Raw genomic sequence first — 24,902 nt, forward strand, 5'->3', positions numbered from 1 at the left:
TTCTTTCTCTGCTTAACTTGTCTGGCAGCTGTTTGCTTGTCTGCTTAAAAAGTGAAGGTGTTAAAATTCATTGGTCCTGTCACTCAGTCAGGGAACCAGTTTACACATTTCCCAAAGCTTTACTAAAGCATAATGAAATTTCTCCCACTAATAATATATATTGATATATATTAAGCCAAGTAAGCATGCTTCTAAAGCAGAGCTATCCCACTCTTTTCCTAAGGGGACACCAAAAAAATATTGGTAAGAATGATTCTGCAATAAACTCAAAGCCAAATGGGGTTAATTTATAGATTATGTACCATACATACACTAATAGCCCAGTATAGAACACATTATAATATACCTGCTCAGTCAGCACAAATAGAGTAGTCATAGACCCCAAGAAACAGTAAATCAGCTATTCATGATGTAAGTTGTATAAACAGCACTATACTAATAACAATGACACATTTAAATATAATTTTCAAACATTAATTAATTCATATCACATAAAAATCAATCAGAGCTAGTCAATTCAGCAAGTCCTTCTATTAAAAAAATACAAAAAGCTGATATATAGTTGTCAATGCAGATGCACTCAGTAGTCAATATGAATGTGACACGTTAGATATAGTTTATATGCATGCAATGAATATGCATAAGGAATACAAAGCAAAGGGAGGGTGAGTACACAAAAATATTTCTAGGGAATATTGCTGCAAATGATATGTAAAAATAATCATTATGGGGCCAATAGTCTTATGGGATCTATGTTATAAAAGGCACAAAATTTGCCCAGATGCAATATAATCCATAGAAGACAATCAACAGGCAGCATTAAAATTTAAAAGCAAACATGTTATTCAATGAGCTCAATGAATTGGGCACTTTCTGCCTATTGTTTAAATAAAAACAATCTATATTTTTGTTGTCATTTCTGGAAGGCAAAAAGAGAAAGCTACTCCATGGGTGGTACTTAGGAAGTAGATAATTAGATTACCAGTGCACAGATAATCCCCTACATAAAGGATTCCAAAATAGAATGTAATTAATGATGTAATTTGTCTAGAAAGAGGTAATTTGACTGTAATTTTGCTCCTCTTCTTTTCCAGGATTGGGTTGTAAGACCCTCTTTACCTATAACCCCTCCCCTGGCCCATTTCCTGCTTCTCAGTGAAATGTAGTTATTCTTTAACATGTTGCCTGCTGCAAAGACTAATCTACTACAATACACAGCATGCAATGGGAGTGGCCAGTATGGAAAAGAGCTCCCTTTTCTATTCCTCATTGCAGCAGCCCCATGCTTCAGTCTCAACCTGTCAGGACTACAAAATGCTCCAGACTCAGTATGTGAATGTGAGTGTAATGATTGTAATACTACTTTGCAAGGCCGGAACTAGGGGTAGGCAGAAGAGGTACCTGCCTAAGGGCGCAACGATTGGGGGGCACCAGGCAGGAGCCTCTCCTGCCTACCCCTAGTCCGTGCTCCCTTGCCATTGCTTGTCATTACGCGGTGGGGGCAATGAACCCCCCCCGCGCACCCACCGCGTGCTTGATGGATGCATGCCAAAGCACACGCTAAGGGGAGGGGAGGTGCTACTGCTACTTTGTAATAGGTAGGGGATACTGGCATGTGTTTCTGTGAAAGATCCTTAAATCATAATTCTCAGTATATCTTGGGATTTCTGAGAGCTGTGGCTCAACACAACCATATGTATTTTAAGCCAATGGTCAGAGATGTAAACACTGGGGAAGCACTAGCCAACTTTCTGTTGCTCACAGTTGTAACGTCATCACATGTGCATGCTGGTGAAAGTGCACGCCAGCGGAAGTCATTGCGCAGGTGTATACATCCTTCAGGCTCCTGTAACTAAAAAAGGGCACCTATCACCCTAAAATTGATACTCTTAACAGAGGTATGGGCTAATATAGAACAATAGTCTTTTTTTGTAAATAGAAGTGCCTGTACTGGAACTCCTGGTTTGGGCAGCCATGTTGTGGCATAATGAGTGACTGCCACAACTTACAACTTATGCATGTGATGCAGGAGGGTGAGTTGCATTCACCACTCCTACATCACACACATGCGCGTAACGAGTGGAGAGTATCGCTCATTATGTGCATGTGCCCGGCCTATCATTGGAGGGGACTGTTTTTTTGAAAAAGAATATTTTCTCTGGTGGGGGAAGCAAACTGCTTGATAGGTGCCCTTTAATGCATGTCATCTTAATCCATTACTACAGTAGTTTTGTGTTATTGCAATATTCCGTTTCCCTGCCAGATTTGTCTAACTCTGCATCTAACTATGACGTTAGTTCACTGCATTATATAATGTGCTGCCACCCGGAGACTGAAGGGAGGGGGTGCACAGTTTATGTAGGATATGTGGATGGAACTGCCACTGGGTCTGGGCTTGGGGTCCAATCATGGTGTCTGTCTTGAAATGCTTGGGGGCTATAGTGCATCATAAAATGGTTAATGTGGTATTTTGAGGGTTTGGTCACAAAGGGGGCATGTCCAAATATTTGCCCCGTGCATACAAATTAACATTGGTACATGATGTATATTCTTTGCAGTCTCATGTATATAGTGACTGATGGTGGGAGACAGAATCCAGTCACAGCTAAAATATGTTTTCCAGACAAACCCTAAACCCTCAGAACAAGGCAAAAACACCTTCAACAAAAACACCCCCTCTAAAAAAATTGCTGTAATACATAACAAATAGAGTTATTAGGTATAACCCATGCTGCAAACAAACATGAGCAACATAAAACCTGTCTGCAGATGAATCATTTTTGGAATTGCATACCCACAGAAGCAGCATTATCTCAGCTCAACAAAAAAATGGAAAAAGGAAAAAGTATGCTATTCTGTCTGAAATGGCTTTGATTGTATTATAAGGAGCATGTTAGAAATCTGTATTCTGAATCTGTCATGTGAAAGGATTCTATGATTCAGGGTGCTAAATTATTTTTTTTGATATTGCTATCAATGTGACAGGATTGAAGGATATATTGTGATGGTAATTTGAACTTTCCCTCGAGGTTTTAAATCCTCAAGTAGCTAGTGGGTTCCTATTAAGCAATGCTGAGCACTCTGGTATACCAACACAGTGTTTTGCTCTGCATGCCACACAGCTTTCAAGCAGCTGGGCAAGGCTTCTGTCTGTAGGATCAGCATTATGGCACAGCATGGCACCTTTTATCCTCCAGAAAAAAATACAAACATGTTTATGGTGGGTGATATATGCGCAATTTAAACATGCTGATCCCCAATAATGTTAGGCTGAACTAGTTCATTTTATATCATCAGTTCTATTCAAATCAGTTCTATTCAAATTTGCAGATTATCTGATATAAGGATGTTAAAACTTGTTTTAACGCCCAGATTTTATCAGACAGTTTGGCCAACACTGACCATTCATATGTTACCTTAGGGTTCAGATTCAATACTTCCAGTAGGGTTGCCTTCTGTCCAGTATAAGCCCGGACAGGGCGCTATTATGACCAAAAATATGTATTATCTAAAGCAGGGACATCCAACTGGAAGCACATGGGTTACTGTTAGCCCATAGATGCTTCAGAAAAAGAATAGCATGGAGGTCAAATGCAGGAGGAGAGTAAGAGGAGAAATGAGATAAAGAAGGTACAAGATGAGCAAAGCTGGAAGAAGGAGAAAATTGCAAAGGGAGAGTAAGGGAAAGGCAAAAGAATATCAAGTCAGAAAAGAACAGAGAACAACAGAGGAAAAGGTGAGTATGTAGGGTGTTAGACATCTCTCACTGTGCATAATATACATGGGGTTTTAGGATCAATTGCCTCTGACTGTGTTGACCTGTATGCTTTTCACTTAATAGTAAGCTGCGGGATAGGGCTCAATCTTAACCCACAGAACTTGTGTTTTTGTAGCCAAAAGTGGGTGCCTTGAAGAACTATTAGGCTTTTTCCACACATGGTGGATTATCAGTCCCTGTGTTACTAAAAGCTTCATAATATGGCTGCACCTAAAGAAACTGTATCAGCCCGGGTGCAGGCATATGGAGCAGATTTGGGCACAAAACTGCTTGAATATGCAATTTTGTAATGAAATCCCTTCCATATTCCTGCACCCGGGCTGACACAATGGCTCCGGATGCAGGCACATCAAAAAGTTTAGGGATTAATTCTCTGCCTGCGTTAATCTGTAGACTGAGAATCTGCCGTGTGTGGCAGTAACCCTAGTACAAAAGTGTGTACTGCTGCATTGTTTTGTTGTTACCACTTGTATCCACAGGCTAAAGAATCACCTATTTAATATCATGTCTATTATGTTTAATTTGACTGTAGAATGTGTTATAAAATATTAACACAGAAACAATACATTGTTTGGCACCACTGCTTTAAGTACTGCTGATAATATTTCTGTCATAAACCTTCATGTAAAATGAAAAGCTATACTTTTTGAAACTATGTATGAATGTAAATAGGTTTATAAGTGATGGATGTGAGAGCTTCAATATAAAACACCCTGTCACTTGTTGAACTTACAATCAAGTCATCTTACAATCAAGTCCTACAGTACTTGTCTAAAATGATTAATGAGTAAACAAACCTAGTCATTCTATGCTGTATAATAACTCTTTCCCTATTCTACTATCACTGTAGTATATTTATCTGTGATAAGGAGACTGTAAATATACTACAATCACCACCCTAGCTAAATGAGTATACTTGTTTCAATGACTTTTTATAGAATCTTCTCTTTCACATTGTTCTGATTGCTGAGGACTATTCAGGCCCAGTAGGGAACAGTTGATGTTTAATGAGCTTTTTGTAAAAGATACCAATAACGGGAGAGATGCCAGTCAATAGAATCCAAAGGAGAATGATCACTGCAATTATGTAAAAAAGCTTTAACATTGCATAATTCCATCATGGTTGTTTCGGAATATCTTGAGAATGGAGTGAAGGAATAGGTAATACATTAAGAAAATATAGTATTTGTCTGGCAGTCTGTTTTGTATGTCTAATAAGGTTTTCAAGCTTGTCTTATCTCATTAAGTGATCAGTGAGAAATGCTGGAAGCATATGGCCAGCTGCAGTATTAACAAAATATGGAAAATAAGAAAATCATTTTTATTTCATTTTGCAATGCTTTCAGTAATCAGAATCATGCAGATGCTTGCAGATCCTTCATACTGCTCATTATCAAGGCCAGAATGACTCAGTAATACACACAAAGAGCCGAGTTGCTGGAAGGAATGGCATATTGGAGAGACCTTTCTGTCCTTGCACGATACTAGCACTGAAGCAGGGAAAGTTCCACTAGAATTTAAAGGGCATTGATTATTCTGTAGGAAGTCTGCTCATAGTAAAGCAATATTAAATGTTACAGAATCTGTGCCAATTGAGATGTAGGGATGTTTACTTTAAGCAGACCAAACAATCCCTTTCTTAAATATAAAGAATTTCTTGGTGTAATGGTATAGTGCTGATGTGAAGGCTATTGAGCTGCTCCTCACCTGCCTTGAAAGTCACAAAACGTTTACTCGATAATCTTCACATCAGCATTAAGCTCAGTGTGCCTTGAAGTTTGCCTTGCTAAACTGCCTACAATAGCTGCATTGCAGGAAACACCTAGAAGTTATGCAGACATCAAGCTGCCATTATGTCCTTCCCATTAAAGCTATATTAGTACATTACCCTTTCTCTTAATATCTAGTACAACTAAGTCTAAAGCAACTGGACTTTTTCTGAGTTTATCTTGAACTGGACTTTTTCAAGATAAATTCAGAAAAAGCCCAGTTGTTTTAGATTTAATTCTTCTAGATACTGTATATCATGACCTGGATGAATGAGAATCTTCATAGACATACTGTACCCTTTCTCTTATCTCGCCTTTTTTTTTTTTTTAAAGGGGTGGATTACATTTAAATAACATTTTTAGCATGTTATAGAATGGCCAATTCTAAGCAACTTTTCAATCGTTCTTCAGTATTAATTTTGTTATAGTTTTTTCACAGTTTTTTTTAATTATTTGCCTTTTTCTTCTCACTCTTTCCAACTTTCAAAAGGGGGTGACTGACCCCAGCAGTCAAAAAACTATCTGTTTATGGAGGCCTCAAGTGCTCAAACTGGTCAAACAGTAACTCCTTTCAATTGGGAGCCAGGATGGGCTCCTTATCAGCTTCATTTGATGCAAGAGAAGTTTGTGTTGCAAAGGGAGTCAACCAGTCTCCAGAGGCTATATGGCGGATTCATTGAAGCACTTGAAATGGACCATGCTAAGCTGCTTTTAGGGAACACTCCTAAGGGCTGTGACAAATCTCCCATGTTGCGGGCGACTAATGTCCCTGAAATGCCATCCCAATGGCAAAAATTTAAATCGCCGGTGGGATGGCGTATGCTGCACCGCGATTTCCCTGAAGGCAACTTCCACGATTTCGGGAAATCACGGCACCGCGTATGCCATCCCACCCGTGATTTACATTCTCGCCGGTGGGATGGCATTTCGGGGAGATTAGTCGCCCGTGACAAGGGAGATTTGTCGCGGGCGACTTATCTCCCCCGTGTGCCACAGCCCTAAAGGGTAGTTTTTGACTATAAGTGCAGTGTGCAAAGTGCAATGTTATATGAAAAAGGACATTTTTTTACCTGTAGTACAGATTCCCACCCATAATTTCAGTGTTATTGTTGCTGCTCAGGGGAGTTGCCTGTGATTTAGTAGAAGTGGTAGAGCAGAAGTGCAAGGACCATGTTTGGGCACTAGTACCATTAATGAGTAGCATAAATAAGTGCAACATTTGCATCCACTTTGGCATGACCACACTTATGATTCTAAAAACCCCTTTGGTCTGGTCAGGATAGATAGGGTCACGTGCATAGGAGTTAGATATAATGAGCTGGTTATCAAAACTACAGCTTGGCACCCAAATCATGTACCCCCTGTACATATAGTGCACCAAGCAGATAAAACCTGTGAAAGGTTGCTGATGCAGTAAAAAAATGCTTTTATGCTCTACTGAGACATTAACTATGTCAAGCATAATTATTCCCCCAGTTTAAGCATATTTGAGAAAGACCATTTTTAAAGTTTAATGCCTCCTGCAGGATAGGTAAGTGATTGAGCATAATTTTATTCTGAAACTTTATCTGTAGAGAAGTACTGGTATATTTTTAATAATGGTCTGTAAAAGGCATTAAGTTTAAAATGTTATTAAATGCTTTGGGCAGATATATAGAGAGATAAATAAATTATTCAACGGGTGTCCTATACAATTATACTGTATGTACTATAACATACACAGCTACCAGTGATCTATTACACTGGCATTATGAAAAGAAGTTACAGTATATTGCAATTTTAATAAAGAGCAACGGCATGTAGGAGATATGAAATCTAAAAATAGTGCATACAAAGCAAGGCCCGCACCCACCCAAGAGACTGCTCATGTAACTGAAGTCATTTTCTGTATATTTTTTTTAAAGCAGAATTCCTGAATGTCATGATTGGGAGTCACAAAGAAAGTATTGTCTCAGCATTCCTGTGACCTTTTTAAATCTTTATTCTATTCATTCCACAGTGAAATTTAATCCATATCTCAAGAGTTTTGGATCGCACAAACTGCTGCAGAATAGAGATGACAGGCCAAAAACCCAATGACCCCAACCCTTGTGTATTGCTGTAACCCTTTTATCATATTGGTTTCTCCTTAGTGAAAAACAAAACAAAAATGCTATGGGTTCTACCTTACCAAAGACAGTAGGATTTATCATCTATAGTATACTTCACAAAATTGAAAAATCATTATTTTGTTCCTACAAAGACTTTACAAGATGTCATTAACAGGTAAGATTCTACCTATGGAAGTGATATCAGTACTCCTGAATACGGAAAGTATTGACTTGTCAACTTGTCTCATCACTTCTTATATAGTCTTAACAAGTAAGTAATGTATATAGGTTATTCCACAGAAACCTATTATGGATATTCAGGGAACCTTATATATTGTTGAATGTGCTTATGTATCCCAAACTCGTGTCTTAGGTTGATAGCTCAATATTTTAGGGGCACAACCCACTAGTGTTTCCATGGTAATCTGACTGAAAAGCAGGGTTATTGCTAACTGTCCATATTTCATTTATTCAAAGAATTCACTAGACAAGTAATTGCTTATTTAGAAGGTGGGAAGCTATGGCCATCTGCTCCTAGAATTATATAATAGTGGTTTTACCGAGATGCCATTTTTGAAGCCCTCATTTCTTGGCTGCGCCCATTACAGAATTCAGTTGAAGACATGGCCAAATCTCAAACCTTTATGCAGGATTCAAATTTCTTTACAACCATGTGACTGTGAGGGCTGTGGAATATAATAAAGATAAAATTTATTTTTTGGCTTTTGTTCAAATTTGAATATGCAAATTAGGGGTTTTGGTAAAGCATTTAGCCAACTTTACGTGCCCATAGGAGTTTTATGTCACTGCGAGTATTTAATGATAAAATCTGCAACGTTATATTATGTTATATAGTTCGACTTCACGGTGAGCAGATTTAATTAAAATGCAAAAGAAAGGAAGTAAAACTGAAATTCTCAAGGCACTCATTGTGTTTGTTCAGCTCCTTCAAAGCCAGAATTCTATATTTCTTTCTTCACTGTACAGCAGGGCATTCATATATATTACATGTTAACTGTGACATTGTTAACAAAATCTAAATGGAGGAAGAATTAAAATAAGATAAGCAGTGGATCTAAAAAGCCTTCTAGCATCATTAATTGCTGATCAATAATTCTAACCTAGTAAAGATATGATAACTGCACAGGAATGGCATATTTTAAAGTGCTTGCAAGAAATTCAATTAGAGCATGCTGCAGCCTTGACCAGCCAACCAGCTTCTAGAGCTCTCTCTAATTGACACATCAATGCAAAGAGTATTTGGTGAGATTCGCCGTGTTCCACCAATTAGCAGAGCCACTTCTGGCTCACTTAAACAAGCTTTAAGAGTGATGGATGAATGGTTTTATTGCAATTGATAGTCCAATCCAATTATGATTTGTATTGCTACTCTTAATGCTATGGGATTCAAGCACCTACCTCATTTAGTAGTTTGACACTACCAATGGGGGAAGCAAATGCTTTAAAATACATATATAAATAAACAAATGTAACTGGATTCTTGGAAAGGTGAGTTTTTCAGTTGCCACCACACACCATTGTAGGGCTCATGTGTCATTCTGTACACCTTGCTAGTAACCCTAGTATAGAATGAAAATGAATCTTTGAGTAATCAGAACATCAACCATAAGTCTGTAGTTAAAATGTTCGTACCCATAAAAAAAGTTAAAACTGAATCACAGTGAGCAGCGTTTATATAATATAACTTTTGGGGCTCCAAGGCCAGTAGAGACTGACAGAGAACATCATTCTGTGTATGCCTTTGCTGTAGATCACTGCAGCAATATCCTGCCCCCTTTATATGGATGGTCTTCGAGTTGCTTCTTTACTATCTCTTTAATGCTGGTTTAATGGTTTATCTATATAACCCTGGGATTAGTTTGTATTACCTACCACCATGTTCCATTATATGTTGGTGACATCTGGACCCCATGGAGTCTTTCCCAAGCAACATACCAATAAAGCATCTCTCAGTGCTAGCTGCCTTTAAACAACTGATGTGGTTGTTAGTAGAGTCAGCTGCATGTGACACATTATATTAAAGAGTAAGTGACCCCTCTCTAATTCGCAAGCAGTATAGGATTCATAACGTGACACTGAGAGGCCATTTTTTTAATATTATCTATGGGAGCTACAAAGCATGCTGGGAATTGTACTTTAAGTATCGACAGCAGCAGAAGAGTCATTTTAACAGATTGCAGGACTCATTAATCAAGGACTGCATGGTGCTAGTTTTGTTCAATCTGCTATTTTCCCATTATTTTGTGTTTTAGATCATAATGAGGCATTACATCTGTGCAAAGGGCCACTGTAGAAAGGAATGTCACATTTTCTAGGACAATTTCCATTTGTATGGACCCTAGAAGTGGTTGTTAAATCACAGGATTTATAGATGAATGGATTAGGGGGATTCTAACCTGTACATTTATTTTATTTACATTGAAAGCCAAGCCTGAACTTGATGTGTCTTAGTAATTAGAAGCTTGAGTTCCATACATCCTATTCTGCCCACAAAGCCACAACTATCATAGATCTGCCAAAGCTTTTCCCTTCAAGTGTTTACAATATACAGATTTGATGACAACAAGGAAGTCGCTATGTTAGAGCCCCGCAAAGCTCTTTAAAAATCACTTTCAGGAGGAAGCATTTAAGTTTTCTTCATCGGGAACAACACCAACCTTTATTTACACAGTTTCTTACCTACCCATTTTGTTTCCGTCTGTCTTTTCTGCCTAATAAATTGTAAGCTATGGGGTCAGAGACCTCATTTTAAGGGCTCTGGCACATGGGGAGATTGGTCGCCCGCAAGAAATCTCCCTTGTTGTGGGCGACTAATCTCCCCGATATGACATCCCACCCGCAACAAGGGAGATTTCTAGCGGGCGACTAATCTCCCCGTGTACCAGAGCCCTAAAAGTGTATTGAACACTTATTTATTGTCACTGCTTAATTTATAATAACTGTACCACTGTTTGTATTCATGCCTTGTGAAGCACTACATACTTTTGTGGTGCTAAATAAATAAACTCAGTACAATCTACACTAACAGTACTATCTAAAAAGTGGAACCCCTCTCCCCATGTCCTTCACTATATTGCATTAATAAAAATATAGCCTTCCATATTGCAAGTGCCATGTGGTTCTACAACAGCTCTCCAGTTGCAACTAGCACCAACAGAGAAACTAATTTTGTGGTGTTATTTTCAGAATCAACAGGTACAAATATCTCCATAACCTACAACTACAGAAAAAAAATCTGATGTGCAAATCTGTTTGAAATAGTGTGAAGGTTGACACACAGCCATTGCTAAATAGACACTCACTTCTAAAGGTCTGAAGTGAGAAGGCTTGGTCATCTGGACAGGGTGGAAAAAGATGTGAATACATCATGGAATACAGTAGAAGGAATCAGACCCAGATTTACATATCGGGTGCCCCTTGGCCCCTGTCCCCGCACATCAACCCTGCCCCATCCCCTCCATGTGTGGGCATTAGTGATGAGCGAATCTGTCCCATTTTGCTTCAATGAAAAATTCGCGAAACTAAAGGAAAATTTGCGAAACGGCGAAACGCAATACATTTGTTGCGCGCAACTTTTTGATCATGTGCATCTTTTTGACGCAACCACGTCCAATTTGACACGCAACACATTTTTCTGCAGTAAATTTTTGTGGATGTTTTGCAAAACAATTCGCCAATGTTAAAATGCAGAAATTCGCTGCGAATCCATGCCTGGTGAAAAAATTCGCTCATCACTAGTGTCCATGCGCAAACATTGATTTTTGGGTACTGAGCACTGGGGATCAGCGTCAGAGGACAGCACTTACCCAGTGCTACAGACCCAATCCTTGGCCTTGCCTCAAATCCGGGCCTATAAAGAAATTGATAGCTAATCCTAGATTTTCAGAGGCTACACTCCCAAAACATCCAGCAGTTGCATGTTCACTTGCATAGCATTCTTAAAAAATAAAATTGACCATCAGGGTTCAGAGCCTTATTTGGTGGCCCCATTAAAAATGCAAATATACAATCACTGAGCATTTATTTTATTTATTTATTTATTTATTATTGAACTTTAAAAATATATTGATGTTATTTTTGGATACAGGTGTCAAATAAAGCAATAAGTACAGCCTATTGCATGTTAATATGTATCCTTATCATCTTGTGACTCTTCTTTAGCTTCAGTTTTTAAACTACAATTCCCAGCATGCTGTTTCCTGCTAAATTTAAAGTGAGGCCATAAAAAAGTTATCACTCCAAAGTACCACTCCAATCCTAGAAATGCACAAAGAATGAGATGTGACACACTAGTTCACTCAATCTAATGCTTCTGCTACCGTCTAACATGGCAAGTAAACCAACTCACACAAACTCAAAATAATGGAGGTGTTTTTAGAAAACAATGTTGCCCTACTTTTCTATGTAGTGAGCTGAATATTAATGATACTATATCCATTATTTATTAAAAAAAATGTTGATAGCATGCAATGAAATATCTGGAGCCCATGGGGCAGGGGCATAAACATCTCTTGGTGGGTTACTTTCAGCCTGTAGGCCTCCTGATGGACAACCCTGATACAGAATATAGCAATGGCAGGTTTTAGTTAAGGGCTCTCTAAGTCAAATCCAAGTTATCACTGAGTCTCTCCAGACAGCATTAGTCGCTCTACAGTATATAAAGAGGAATTCATTATAAGTGAAAGTTTTGATCCATTACACAAGACCTGGTCATTTGTCCTCTCCTGGATAGGCGTTTTTTTCCCCTTTATATTATTTTATTTTCAAGTGTCATCGAATGACAATGCTTGTACCAAGTCAGGCAAGGATAATATGATGAGATATGTAGGTTTTGTTTTGTACTAATGAGGCTGCTGAAAAATCTGGACTGGTTCTATTTTTTCCCCCGTACACAGTTTTTATTGTAGTTTGGATTAAATCTACTTCAAGCTGTCATTTTAGAACAGAAAAACAACTCTGACACTGAGATCATTAGCGGATCTTGAAACCCACCTATTAATGAAAACACAGAGCAAATTGATTTTCACCCCAGTCTGTGACAGAGGGGACAAGGAAATATTTCTATGCAGAGCAAGCAAAGTTTCTTTTAAATCCTTCCATTCAACGTGACTGCAAACCAATTACATTTCAGAAACCAGAGAGCAGCAAAATGCAGCCACTTTACAAAGTATCTAATTTATCTTTGAAACGCATGTTTGCCTTGTGCTGCGACTCTAGGCAATTTAGCGATACGTGTTTTTCAGCTAGGAATGAGGCCAGCAATTTTAATTGGAAGTGAACAGAAAATACGTACACACATCTCTGCCTCCTATAAAAAATATGACATTTTCAGTAGTGTCAGCTTACTTTTTCTAAAAGGAATACTGAGTTGAGAAAAAATAGGATCTGGATTCTAGAATTTAGGTCAGTAAGTCAAAAAGAAATCTAAGTTCTTTTGTTTCCAATAGCTATTAGTTTAAAGCCATGCATGTCACGCTAATGGAATCTCTGCCTCCAGCACCTGCAGGCTCCAACGCCCTCTCCAACTTTAGCTGCTGGCTGGCTAAGGGATGCTGGGAGTTGTAGATGACAACAGCTGGAGGCCTTCAAGATTGCTATCCCTGGTATAACCTAATACTTTTTCCCTATACAGTAATTTAACAGTTTTATTTTTATGCCCACATCCCAAGTTATTTGCCACTCTGTCCCTAGTGCACAGCCCATTACACACAACAGAACTGTGGCAAATTCCTTCACTGCAGAAATTTGCTTTCGAAGTCCTGCTGAGGAAATACCCCCACTTTTCCCTATACTGTACATAAACTTGAACTTCCATTTCTCCTTCTTAATTATTTATTATCTAGCCACTAAAGCATTCAGAGAGCAGGCACTTTTAAATTATGCACTTTCTTTCTAAGTACAGCCATTCGTTTTACATGCAATATTCTGTAACCACCCCTTCCAATACAAAGAGAGGCTTACATTCACCTATCCTGACTAGCTTTGCATGGCTTGCCCTTACAGACTCATAATAACTCCTCTTCCACTCATATGTGTTACTAGATCATTTGATAAATCAGGGCAACGTCTAATGAATTAGCATTGCTGGGCTGCACTGATTACAAACTTATTGCTTTTAAATGAAAGGAATACTGTAATGGCAAAACATATTTTTTTCAAATTGCATCAGTTAATAGAACTTCTTCAGGAGAATGCTGCATTGAAATCTGTTTTTAAAAAGTGCAAAAAGATTTTTTTAGATTTGATTTTGAAATTTTGCATTTTCCAGGTTGCCACAGCCATGTGACTTGTGCTTTAATAAACTTCAGTCACAATTTACTGCTGAGCTGCAAGTTGGAGTGATATCACCCCCCTCCCAGCAGCCAATCAGCAGAACAATGGGAAGGTAGCAAGATAACAGCTCCAGTAGATATCAGAATAGCACTCAATAGTAAGGAACCCACGTCCTTGTACTTGGGACTCTTCCAATTACATGGGAGTAGGAGAAACAATTGGTTACCTGAAAGCAGTTCTAAAGTGTAGCGCTGGCTCTTTCTGAAAGCTCAGACTCAGGCACAATGCACTGAGATGGCTGCCTACACACCAATATTACAACTAAAAAAAATACATTTCTTGGTTCAAGAATAACATTTTAAATGATAGAGTGAATTATTTATGTGAACTGTGTAATTTTGTAATAAAAAGTATACCATAAAAATCATGGCAGAATCTCTTCAACACAATCAGTGTCATTCTTTTAAGTGGATTTTCTAGAAGTTTCTCTAACTAATCACATGATCTTTTAAGGTTTGTCAACCACCAAGAGGTGACCTCCAGGAGTTTTTTTGACTATGACCCCAGAACGCACGGCCATGCACACTACACCTCAGTCGTTCCCATCAGGCCTAGGTGGGTTCACAACTAACTGGTAAGCATTAGGTTTTAGGGTGCTATGGGCAATATCACTGGTGATGCTTACACACTATAATAAATATGCACTAGTTAGCTTTATACTAATCTTTGTATTTGTTGGTTCTTTACTCACCTTGATGATTACCTATCAGTACATTATTAACAAACTTTACATTTTAGCTTAGCAAGATAATTGTGAATCATTACTTTAATGTATAGGTTTTGTGCCTAACCATCTATAAAGACTACTTGAACCTTAGTGACCCTGTTCCATTATGATATACAGTAATGAGAAAGAGAAAGACAAAGAGATAAAGAATGACAAGGAGATAGAGAGAGATTTTAAAGAGCCCAACTATTTCTTTAAATGTGTTATCCAGTGAAGATGGACTATCCAATTAAGATCTTTTTAATTATTATTGTACACAGTACTAAAGCCTGTTTATTAAGCCCGTACATAACAAGATGCTTAGGGAATTCTCTGGGTTCAACCTGTGACCTGTCAATGGTTGGAAAGTGCAATTCCCAAAATATTTTGCCAGTATTAGGCTGCAAATGTCCCTCTGAAGCAAATGGCTTGGTTTGATAGAAATATATTATTTTAATGAATATATTTGTGAAATGGCTGCAAAATAGAAAAAATGCATTGGTTTACTTGTGCTACTGTCTATGTACATATATATAATATATATTTGGCACTGATACAATAATTTAGTGACTCTGCTACTGTTTCCCTCAAGGCAAATTTTTAGATGGGGAACCCTGCTCCAAGACCAATTAGGATACAATTCAAGGTGAATATTCATGCCCTAGTCTGCCCCATAAATACATTATATAATAAAATGCAAAGGTATTGCCCAGGCAGAGTACCCAATAGCTGAAAAAAATCGGCAGGCATAGATTCGTGGCAAATTTACGCATTACACCATTGTTTTTGGGTTTTTTTCGAAACAGACGCCAAAATTCGCTGCACATCCAAAATATTGACAACCGCCTCAAAAGAATTGTTGCGTGTCAAAAATAATTGTCTTGCTCATCAAAAAAATTGTCGCCCAACAAAAGAATTGTTTCGGACCAAAAAGAATTGTCTCTTGTGTCAAAAGAATTGTCTCTCACACCAAAAGAATTGTCTCTCATCAAATGTATTGTCATGTGTCAAAAGAATTGTTGCCAATTTCTTTTTTTTTTTTTTACGCTCAACATTTTGCAAGTTTTTTTTAAGAATTTTTATAAGGTTCACATCAGCCATGTCAATTTCTATGCAGGTTTTTCATGATTTTTTTTTTTTGGTGCCATAGGTTTTTCACTAACCTTGCAAAGCGTAGAATAATGACATACATTTCAGTGTATCCTGGGTATAAGCCCTTGAATATAGAAGTGCACCAGAACCTTGAGAATTTTTGGTAATTTTTGGCATAAAATGATGTTCCTTTTTGTAATTCTATGCACTCTTGGTTTGTTTCCAGCTAGTGATGAGCATTTTGCTTTGTGAATCTTTGAAAAGATTCACGGAATGGTGAAAAATTAGCAAAACTGCAAAAAATGGTGCATGGCAAAAAAAAATTGTTGCGTGTGTAATTTTTCTGACACACACGTAAAAAAAAATTACGTGTATGACAATTTTTTTTGCCACACGTAATTTTTGTCATGCAACTAATTTTTACGCGCCAAATTTAAAATTTTTCGCTGTGAATCCATGCCTGCCAAATAATTTTGCCCTTCGTTATTGCTGGCACAACCTTGGAAAACATGTTGAGCCACCTAAATCAGTCCTCATAATGCCCAAGTGATTTTTGCAACTCAATCCCTCCAGTTTAAAAATGCTAGTATAGTTGGTAAAAATATCTACTAAAATAAAAGTGAAACATTTCAGCTATTGTCACCCCTGCAATTCCTTTATAGATAAACTGGTGTCTTCTGGGAAAAATATAAATGCATGAAATCTTCTGGCCTAGTTCCCTACTGGGCAACAAAACACCTTAACCATTGCTTCCCCTAACAGAATCACTATAACTGACAAAATTGGGGTTTCCATTGATATATATTGATAAATAAGCCCATTAAACTCCATTAAAATAAAACTGTTATGCCTTAGCCATTTCTATGTCCAGAATTATGTACATTAATCTAGCTGTTTTTGTGTGTCAGGGCCCTGTTATGAAAACTGTGTATATAAGTGCACAATAGTAATTTTCTGTTAAAAACCATGTAATTATTGCTACGGTCCAGTCTATTCAGCTGCAATATTTACTTCTGCCTATCTAATTGTTTCGTGCCAGTGTGTATATAATTGGGTCATTGTAGCTTTCATTTTACAACATGTATGATGAACTGACCTAATATTTTTGAAACCTTGAAATATCACCCTAATCAGTTTCTCAAATAAAAAGCACCCATATACTGCACTCAGGTGTATTCATGCATGCAAATTGACTACTTGATTATTTCAGACAGAAGTGCTATCTGTCTTTTTAATGCTTCTGCCAGTATATTAAATCTCCTGTTTCCCAATTCTCTAAAGATTATAACATGATCTACTCTTTATTGCACTCCCGAGTCTTTTCATTTTAAGTTCCTAAATTTGAAAACTCGTTTTAAGACATTTAATATATTCAACTGAAATATCTTCTAAACAACTGATTGTTCTACAGTTTGATTATTATTTATCCAATTAAACTTTATGTACAAACATATACAGTAGATATACTCCTTTATTAGATGAATTAAAGTGCTCATTCTGACCACAGTAGTCAAGGTAGTTGCTTCATAAACTAACATCAAAATTATAGCCATAAAAATTTATGATGCGAGAGAATTGAACAGTGCTTGCCATACAATACAGAAATGAAGATAATACAAAGGTGTAAAGTGATTAATAATGAGATTTTACAGAAAGCAAAAACATTGTAAACATGTAACCAGCCTCTCTTTTGTGGCTTTGAAGAATAAATGTGCTTTTGGGTGGAAAAAGCAAGGATGAAACATGACTGGAATACTACCCCTGTGACTCTGCTTCAATTACATCTTGGTGCCATATCAAATTAACCTATTAACAAGATTACTGCAAAACTAGTGACAATTTAATAATAACTCTAATTTTATTAACCAATAAAAAAATGTCTGGCCATCCTACTAATAAATATATCAATATAGAGTGAGGTGGAAAGTCCAATGGGGATCAAACTGAGAAATAATGGTACCTATTTACTGAACTTGTACAATATTGTGTTGGGAGCAAGGAGCGATAATCATCTTATGGGAGATATTGTCTGCTGGGTTTGTGCAGATGTTGGGGAAACTTAATAAATGATGGTAAAGGAAAACTATACCCCCAACTATAACCAACAAATATTTGATCTCTAAGGACCTCTGAAAACCAGTTTACAAAACTATTTGAACTATTACCCTTACCAAAAGTAGTTGTCCAATAAAAATATCACCAGGAGCAAGGTGTGTATTAATCTCTGAAGAACCTCTGGCTAATGTCTAAGGATCAAAGGCCTTTCTTGCACTGGCAAATGTTAGTGCTCATGAGTAAGGATGAGCGAATCTGTCCCGTTTTGCGGCGCCATAAAATTCGTGAAACGGCAAGAAAATTTGCCTAACAGTTAATAATTCACGAAACGCATTTGATTTTTGTAGCCTACTCCTTTTTTTGTCACCCACGGCTATTTGTTTGTCTCACGTGGGGTTTTTTACGTGACTGTGCCCAATTTTGACGTGATTGCGCCCAATTTTTCCGTGCCCAATTTTTGCTGAAGTTTCGCGAAACAATTCGCCAATGCTGAAATGCGGAAATTCAATGCGAATCCATGCCTGGCGAAAAAATTCACTCATCACTATTCATGAGTCCACTATCAGGAGAACACTGAACCAAAATGGTGTTTGTGGCAGGGATGCAAGGAGAAAGCAACTACTATGCAAAAAGATGCCCATCCACAGTTTGCTAAAGACCACACCTACTAAAAAAAATGTTCTGTAGTTGAATAAGACCAGCATAAAACTTGGTGACTTAAATGAAAATCAATATGTCTGCTGAAAGGCAAACAAAGAGAAACTTGATGGTAGCAGTATGATGGTTTGAGCCTGCTGTGCTTCCTTTGAACCAGGATAGTTTGCCATCATTGCCATCGATTGCCATGATTGATAAGAAAATTGAAGGAAATATCTGTCCATGAACTGAAGCTCAAGAGAGAGAGAGTTATGCAGAAAGGCAATGACCTTAAACACACGTCGATCTACCAAGGAATGGTGAAAGCAGAGGAAAGGTAATATTTTGAAATGGCAATGGTTAATGGAAACATTTGGTTGCAATTATTGCTGCCCATGGGGCACAAAAGTTACTGAAAGCAAAGGTTCACCTACTTTCCCCCCCCCCCACACAAATATGAAACATATGGATCATTTTGTTTTTGACTCATTTTTTAATTGCATTCTCATTATTTGGTTTTAGGACTAATGAGAAAAACAAGTTACATTTTAGATCACATTTATGCAGATAAATAAAGAATTTAAAAGTGTTTACAAATTTTCGAGCACCGCTGTATGCATATGGGGCAGATGTAGACTGCCATGCTCGCTCCTTCAGTGGAATTGCATTCATTTAAGAATTTATGGGAATGCCTAGTTATTTAATTACCTCTTTTATGTAGTAGTGGTAATTATTAGATTAATTTCTAGGACCTTTAATTGTGTTTTTATCCTTTTTGTAGATATATTTATAAGTAGGCTGACCAGACTCTGTTTAATTGGTTAATAAAATTGCATGTATTATCAGTAACCTCTGTAATCAGTAACTTATAAGAGGACTATTTCAGTTTGCTATATAGCAGTGAAGTGTCCTTTAGTGCATTACTTACAGTATGTGGGTTATCATTAACCCTCTGATCAGCTTTATATCAAATTTACTTTCATGTCACATGAGTTTCGATTTGAAATATTTCTTACAGAAGGCTACCAGCCATCATGTTTGGACAGAGGACTTAAGAAATTGCAATATGTGTGGCTGAATTAAAATGTGATGGGAAAGCACTGGATAATTTTCATGTTACCCAGCCTTGGCAAGGTTGCAATTAGAATTTTTTTAGCACAATAAAAGAAGATCATTTAATCCCTTCAAGCATGTTTATTACTTTTCATTACCCCTAATTACAAGACCAAGTACAATAAATTATGTAAAACTGGAGTTTAATTCTTGCAGGTGAGCTATGAATGAACATGTATGCGTTACTTGTGAGCAGAGTTTTAAGTTGAATAGGTGATACTTTTAGGTATACAAAGGTTGGTGTAAGGTCTTATAGTCATTGGCTTTTTGGCAGGGGTAAAGAAACTTGTCTCCTTCCAAAAGGAACGCAGTGTCAATATCACTTTCAAAGTAGGTCTGGATTATTATTTCATGTACCTGCATCCCATTATTAAGAGATTTGTAGCCCCTGGGTGAGGCAAGACAGGGTGTGAGTTCCAGTTCTGTAAGGGCTAAACTTCACTGGAGATTTTCATCAGATTTTGTGGGTTAGATTTTATTTGATCTTGTCATGCAACACCATGAGATTCTGTAGGATCCTACAAAATCTGACCTCCATAGGCTGTAATGTAAATTTGGATCAGATAAAGTTGGATGGTGTGTTTTGTTCTAGCATCTACATCTGACAGTCAATGTAGTTCAATGAGAAAAAAAAAGTATGACACCATGTGATTTTATCTTGTTAGATGAAGATGCAGTATGCAGTGTTCCCTTCCGACAGCGTCTTGTCGAATGGCGAATCATGTAGTTTACACATCAGATTTTTGTATCAGTTCCATTATGTTTTGACCCATACTACATGCAACTTGTAAGATGCGTTTTGTCTCCCGTTGAGTTTAGCCATAAAAAAAGTTAATAATGAGGTCCTCTTTGGAAAGTAAGAGTGACAACATTATCAAAATTGATAGAAATGTGTCAATATCCCTTTGCCAAGGTGGATTACAACTATTCCTGGAAAAAGCAAGTCATAAATTGTAAATATATAGCTGTTTTATGGTTATGTAATGAACAACCTTAATCGTGGTATGGTGATTGGCTATTAAATAGTACAAAGGGATGCACAGTGGTCACATCAGTGAAATGATACCTGATTGCATGCGGTGAACTGGCCCTGCAGTCCTCAATGTCCCTTTATATACGCCATATTAAAAAATTGTCATTTTATATGTGTTACCATAGCAATATAATACATAGCAATAATGCAACAATTATGCTGGATATGTGCACTTCCAGGGTTAGTTGAAATGTTAATGATAATTTTGGCAGTTGGTTCACACTAATGAAATTAGCAAAGTAGGCTGCAATGTTACATATGGGCAATGACTATGCATCAGCTGTATATGTGCGCTCGTACACCATATTATCGGCATCTAAAGGCACGGTTCTCCAAATTCGCTCATTAAATTGCAGCTTTATTTCATGAATAATTTTTGATGCTGCTGGCTAAATAGTATTTGACGACATACAAGAGCTATGATTTCTTTGTTCAAGGTCCATTTGTTAAGTGAGACAGAAATTACTTTAACTTCACGCTCTGTGAGTAGTTCCAAAATATTTTTCTTTTCTTTTTTTTTTTTTGAGAAATGTGACCTTTCTTTGCAAAAGAAGAACGTAATGTCCTTGTAGAAACCAAATATTTAATGCTTGATTAATCCTTTGTCAGATGATTGAACCCATGCGAGATATATACATACATATGTAAATTTACCAAGTGCTTATCTGTTTGTTTGACACTTCATTCCAAAATTCACTCATCAACAATGTATTTTTTTTTATTGTTTTTAGTTATCTGTTAAGCAATAAAAACAAGCATAGACAGAGAAAAGGGGAAGCCTGTAAAATGCGATTGGTTCCCCTGAATGCTGCAGTGTTTTTTTCCCAACATCCAATAGTGAGAGGATTCAAATGCCAAAATTTAGTTCTGAGCACAGTCCCTGGTTGATGCTTAGAGTGTGTAACAGAGGCTGCGAGTACCAGTGTATAATATTGGAAAATCAGTTTTCTCATATTACTTTCCCCTGGTTGGCTTTAACATCATCTTGTACTCCCAGGCAGTTACTAATTAAGCTGTTTTTAATAAATGCATCAATACAATGGGTGAACACAATAGAAGGCTTGCCATATAACTTATACATATACAAACGCTGTGCTAAAGGTCACTGGAAGAATTGCTTCATTATTTCATTGGCTCGCTTGAACTGTCTTGAAAATTACCTACTTTCCTGCCTGTGGGTTGGAAAGGGAATAAGGGCTAAAGTAGCGTAACTCTTTCATGTCTCAGTGGGCTACATACAAACCAAGGCCATGCTAAATAATAGAGTAAGGCACTATCATGGATCTCGTGCACACAACTATTCACCATTTATTTAGTATCTGCTTTAGACCTATTAAAGCAAAGTGAATAGTGTATTTGGATACAGCTTGCCTATGTTAATACTCAATTGCATTTACTATTCTAACAAATAATTAATATTTTTTAGTTTCCTTATTTTCTGAGCAGGTAGGTTTAAAAGTGGCTTCTTAGTTCCTGTGACAGTATCTAGAATTTGTGCACTGTGGGGAAATTGGGGCTTTAATAAGAAGTGAATAGTAATACAGAAAACTCAGTGGTTGCTGTGAGATGGAGGATAAATGATCAAACTAGAAAACTGACTGATGGGTATATAAAGCAGTTTTTGCATAATCAATTCTTCTAGAGACAAGAGATGCTCCCTGAATTACATGGGGACCATCTATCTAAAAGAATGCTAAGGAGCATTGGGATGACACTCTTTTCAACTCAGTAAAACCTGGTGTAAATCCTTCTGTTGTATATACAAGCAGATCTAGATAGACACTGTTGTACCTAATAAAAAGAAAATTAATTGCAGTCTAAGTCTAATGCCCCATGGAGAGATTAGTTGCCCGCAATTAATATCCCAGAAATGCCTTTCCAACATTTTTACAAAGTCAGCATAAAGTTTCCTCCTGCAGGCAACTTTGCACGACTTCGGACAAGCAAAGCAACCCGTATGCCTTTCCACCAGCGATTCACTTTATTGCCGGTAGGGGGGCATTTTCGGGGAGATTGGTCACTTAGTTATGAGCGAATTGTCGAAAAAATAGCGAAATGCGAGTACAGCGCAACTTTTTTAACGCACCTTTTCCGCTGCAAAATTTTTTGGAAGTTTTGCAAAACTATTCGCTCATCAGTAACCCAGAGTATCAGATATTTATCACGGGCAACTAATCTCTCCATGGGGCATTAGCCTTAGAAATAACTTTTTGTATAAAATATTCCAAAACTGTTAAGGGGCCCTTTTATTATATATAGTAAACTAATGCAAATTTTTTTGAAGTCAATATGTGTGCAAATAGCCTTACTTTCAGCATCTATAACCATTCATATGCGACTCTCTAAATGCTAATCAGCAGCACCTGTAAGTGCAGCATGCCAAAACTAATGCCATACATGACATTTTAATGCTACGTATTTATAAGTTCCCCTGGCTGTTTAATTATGCCAATGCATAAACACAAGCAGATTCAAGTTGATTTCGGCCAGATGTTTTTTTTTCTTTTACTTTCATATACTCCATTGTGATTATCAGTAACTTTTATTGTTGCCATTGCATCTGATTAATTGTATAAACATAATAATGTGGGGCAACATTAATTACGAGGTACCACGCTTCAAGTATTAATCCAGTCACATCTGGTAGTTACCATTATGTTTGCATTGCAATAAATGCTTATGGAAAGATAATAGTGATTTTCAGTGTACACCAAGAAAATAAACTCATTTCATTCCAATGTGAATACATTATTGGCATAACTATGCCACAAAGAAAATCTTTAAAAAGATCACAAAAACACCACATTGTGGCATTAGGCTAAGTGATTCCTTAAAGTAAATCCTACTTAAATTTGGAACTTTGCCTATGTACTTGCTCTAGTAAATGAACCCTATTATGTTCAGTTATAACTTTCATTTTGAATCTTTTGTGCCTACTAGTAGGCACCTCAAAACTTAATTAAAGAGGCACGAGGATTCTCCAAAGAGAATTATCCATACTAGTGCTACATCACTTAACTGTGTTAATTCGCAAACTGGGATTAATTTTGGTTGTTACTCTAACCCTAAGATATGAGAATTAAATTCAAAGGGCAGGCAAGACTCCAGGCATCACCCAACAGTTTCCTAACTAATCAGTTAAAATGCATGAAAATGTCATCCTTTGAATTATAATTGCCACAGCTTTATTGAGATTACAACAGTACAAAACATCACAAAATATTTATACAATATGATTATACAAAAGTGATGCAACATCAGAAACACAATAGCAAGAAAAACAGTACAGTAAATATTGTCCTAGGAGAAAACTTCCTACCTGCTTCTTATTAAATCAGTCTACTCTTCCAGAAACAGAGCAGTAATATCTGCAGTCTCCTAGCCCAGAACATATATGCCCCTACTCAGAAACTTCTATAGGTTGACAGCTGTAAATTAACCATCTTGTGGTCCCACCAGCACTTTGCTAGTACAAATTTTAAATGGTTTCCCACCTTAGGGGTTAAACCACCATGCTTGACATAGTCAGTCATACCAGCACCAATTTCCGTGGCAGACTGACGGACCCATTCAAACTGTGACAATTATACCTTGATTACTAAGTAAATTTGCCTGACTCATCCCACAAATTGCCCCTTCCTAAATGATATCTAGAGTACACCTACCATTCAAGGTCTCATAAAAGACAACTAGAAAAACAAAAAATTAAAACAATAAACTCACCTCATGTTACTAGGGAGGGTGGGTGGGAACCTAAAAGGGCGGGGAGTTAAGCCTACCTGCGCCTTAACTAAAACCTTACTTTAATCCCCTTTCCTTAAACCTAAAACTAATCTGTTAGAGGGGTCTGAACCTAGGTCATGCCAACCCTTTTTCAACCCCTTTGCTATTCAAGGCTCAAAAGGCTGGATAACTCTGATCTATTTGTATATTTTGCCAATGATAAGGAACCAGGTATACAAAATGTACAAGTCAGAACCCAAGAAAAGATCTTGGTAGCAGCCTAAAAATAGCATATTAATGATTTAGCTCTGGAATCAATTGATTGTGTTTTAAAGGACAAGGAAAGGTTAATATATATTAAAAGTAAGTCTAAAGGCATTCTTTTTAAGTACTTACTGCATATCTAAATTCCCAGATCCCTGCTTGCTTCTCTGAGATATGGTGCTGGCAGCCTACAGCAGTGTGAAGACTACAGTGACATCACTGAAATCTCTCTCCCCTTCCTGTGGCAGCCTTCAGTAGCAATGCACATGTGCGTAACTTGATCCTGTCT

The 24,902-nt window shown here is 37.3% G+C and overlaps 1 protein-coding gene across 1 annotated transcript in view; it reads right to left on the reverse strand.

Moving 5' to 3' along the window:
* Window positions 1-24,902, reverse strand: part of csmd2 (CUB and Sushi multiple domains 2) — a 554,847-nt gene that overhangs the window by 418,810 nt on the left and 111,135 nt on the right. The gene's annotated exons all lie outside the window — the stretch shown is intronic.

The sequence above is a fragment of the Xenopus tropicalis genome, chromosome 2, assembly GCF_000004195.4.
Source record: "Xenopus tropicalis strain Nigerian chromosome 2, UCB_Xtro_10.0, whole genome shotgun sequence".
Classification (NCBI taxonomy): domain Eukaryota; kingdom Metazoa; phylum Chordata; class Amphibia; order Anura; family Pipidae; genus Xenopus; species Xenopus tropicalis.